This window comes from Fukomys damarensis, unplaced genomic scaffold (genome assembly GCF_012274545.1).
Source record: "Fukomys damarensis isolate Sample0158 unplaced genomic scaffold, DMR_v1.0_HiC HiC_scaffold_27, whole genome shotgun sequence".
In the NCBI taxonomy this organism is placed as follows: domain Eukaryota; kingdom Metazoa; phylum Chordata; class Mammalia; order Rodentia; family Bathyergidae; genus Fukomys; species Fukomys damarensis.
Genome location: NW_022900939.1, coordinates 6101919 through 6105284, shown reverse-complemented (window position 1 = coordinate 6105284; position 3366 = coordinate 6101919).

Sequence of the window (3366 nt, the reverse complement as noted above, 5' to 3'; positions counted from 1 at the left end):
AAAAAAAAAAAAAAAAAAAAAACTGAGAATCAACGCATCTATATACTACTGACATATTCCATAATTCACAGGATTTAACCTAAACATGTATTTAACTCTTTAAAAATAATCAATCCTAGAGTCAGGAATATAGCTAAATTTGGTCTCAGGTACTGAAAGAAAAAAGTCTTTTAAATACTAAATCTATAGTCATTTCTAAAAGTAAAGTTCTGCCAACAACAGGAAAATTAACTACAAAATGTCTAATTAAGCCTAGCAATGGTCCAGTACTCTAGAATCTCCATGTAGGTAGAATTTTCTACACATGGGGTTTTCTATAATTGGCAGTTTTGTTTTCATTAATAAAACCTTCCTACAGGGCACTGCAGGACACTTCAAATGACACCATATAGAACCCATGTCCAAAGCAAGCATTGCAGCCAACAACCATACCTGTCTCCTTAGAGCTCCCCCTGGCTCACAGATTGAACTTAAGAGGAAAACAGATTTTTGAGCAAAGCATTACAAATCCAAACTGTACAGAACTAACACATTCTCAAGGCAAACACACCTAGAAGCAGAAATTCCCCAACTATGACATAAACTGTGTTTTTACTGTGTGTAGACTACTTGTGAATATTTTAGGATACACCAAAGTGCTAAATGTGGCTAAATCAACATGGAAAGGTTGTAAGTAATGTCTGTTTTATTTTTCTTATCCATAATTTCTAAATTAGGCAGAATAGTCATAAATATGGGCCCTGCATTCAGGCTTACTGATTAAATCCCAGCTCCAGGGCCAAAGATACAGCTCAGTGATGGAGCACTCACCTAGCATGTGAAAGGTCCCCAAGTTCAATCCCCAACATGTTAAACAAAACAAATCCCAACTCCACCATTTTCTTGGCATATGAATGTTGCCTGAATTTTTGGAATACCTACAGAAAACTTCTCTGTATCTCCACTGCCTCATCATGAAATGTAACTACTAAAAGTGTGTACATTTTTAAGGTTACCAAAAGGATTGAAAGATTCACCAAATTATGCTATTACATAAATCCAATGCTTGTAGTATAGTAACAGCTCTATTCTGTAATGAAAAAATTATAACTAAAATGGTTATAAAACAAAAAATTTTAATTTCTAAAAATAAAATATTTAGGCCACAAAACTCTGAAAACAACAAATTAAATTTACAACAAATTCTTCTATATAAAATGAGATGTCACTATAGGAGTTGCCAAACCATTTCAGATTAAAGCTCTTACCATTCTCACTTTTGCATGCTAGCGACTCATCATGGCCCATGGTAGACAAGTTTGGCAAGTGCTCTAACAATAGCCACATCCCCAACCGTGGTAATGTACAGTGTAGTGTCCAAAGGTCCCAGGCTCTTGTCTCAATCAAAGAATTAGATGAAGCCAGGCATGGTAGAACACACCTTTAATTCCAGTACTCACACTTTAAATTCCAGTATTCACGCCTTTAATGCCAGTACTTCAAAGGCTGACATAGGAAGATCACCACAAGTTCAAGGCCAGCCTGAACTAAATATCAAAGACCCAGTCTCAAAAAAAGAAAATTGGAGGGAGATAAGTGATACATGTAACGGTTTAACGTTTACCAAAGCAGAACATCTACTGAAAAGAAGAAAGAAAACTCCAACTATATCATGTGTTAGGTGGCTGATGTGCCTGCTTCACCACACTGCAGGAATGACTGTCTCGCTCCCCTCCCCACTCTGACAGAAGAGAAAGGGGGCGGGGCGACCTACAATGACCCTATCCACAGACTTCAAGGCAGCCTGGGTGACCCTGGATGTCGTGAACAAATAAATTCAATTACTCGGTTTTAACTTTCTTCTCTAAAAAAAACTCTCCTCTAGATCTATAGCCATACCTGGGGCTGAGGGGACCCTAGTCAGAGCATCTTTGTATCTGTCCCAACGTGTCACCTTGAAGGTCAAATGTTGCAAATATGCCTTTCCAGTGCTACACACCTATACAATCTAAAAGGGGGTAGGGCTTGTTCAATACAACTCCTAGAAGTAGTCCAACCTCCCAGGCAGGTTACCTTCATTGCAAGGGACACTAAAGGGACATGTTTAAAGTCTCTTTGGAAAATTAAAAGCTTGATAGGGAATCAAGAAAGGCAGCCTTGCAGATCCCTCAAGAACCTAACCTTATTTGCAGTTCCTGAAGAACCATTCTGGTCCTTCAAGGAAAACAGTGACGAGCTATAAAAACGTTACATGGTAAATGATCAAATTTTCACAGGGCTAAGATTCCTGTGAACCTGTGGAAATACCTGAGGCTCCTCTTCAAAAGCAAGACCCAGTTGGGCTTCAAGTACAGATAAGCAGAATCACCATTAACAGGCATTGGTTGCCTATCTAACATCTGTAGTTAGCTACACAGGCTTCTGACAAGTTCACTATGCTCTTGTGCGTTAAAACAGGGAGCTCAACACTTCTTCATATGTAGACATTAAATCTTCTCATTGTCTTCTGACAGGTCTCCCTCAGCTCACCTAGTGAGCCGTAACATCCTAAGGTAGCCTGAGTACACAATCCCCAGTAGGTAGGGCCTACAACCCCTTTCAGCAGGAAGCGGCTGTAAGACAGGGACCTCCACACCCTCACAACAACACATAAAGAATTATGACGATTTACATCTCATGGGGGAAATGAAGTAGATTAGGGCATGGCAACTGGGAGTGACGTCAATCCTGGAGAACCGTAAAATCACAGCTCAGATGCACACACACAGCAGCTTTGGAGGCCTGCCTGGAATGGCCAGATCTGACATCAAGAGAAGATATGAAAAACAGTGGTCCTTGGGCCTCCACACCCCTGCTCTCTTGTTCTTGCAATGGCCCTTCCTCCAGGCAGAATGTAGCTTCTTTTCCTCTCCTTTTTTTTTCTCTTTCTTCTTTTTCTCTCATTTTCTCAATAAATGTTAACCTGTAATGTACATCAGTTGTCCCAGCCAATTCTGTGAAAATGACAAGAGTCTGGAATCACTGGACACCACACCATCTCTCAGCATTTTGTCATTTATTTTACTAAAACTATGAATTAGTTGAAAATAACAGTTAACAGGGCCAGGGATTTAGCTCAGTGGTTCCGGCACCTGCTTTGCAAGCATAAAAAAAAAAAAAAAAAAAAAAAAAAAAAAAAAAGTTAACAATGTCATAGTACCAGGAACTGCTCTTAGAATTTTATATAAATTAACTCATTTACAAGCCTCCTAAGCCACCCAAGTGACCCTTCAAGAATCAGTGAGTTAGCCAGACGTGGTGTCACACACCTGTAATCCCAGCACTGGGGAGAGGCTGAGGCAGGAGGATCACTGTGAATTCGAGACCAGTCTGGACTACATAGTGAGT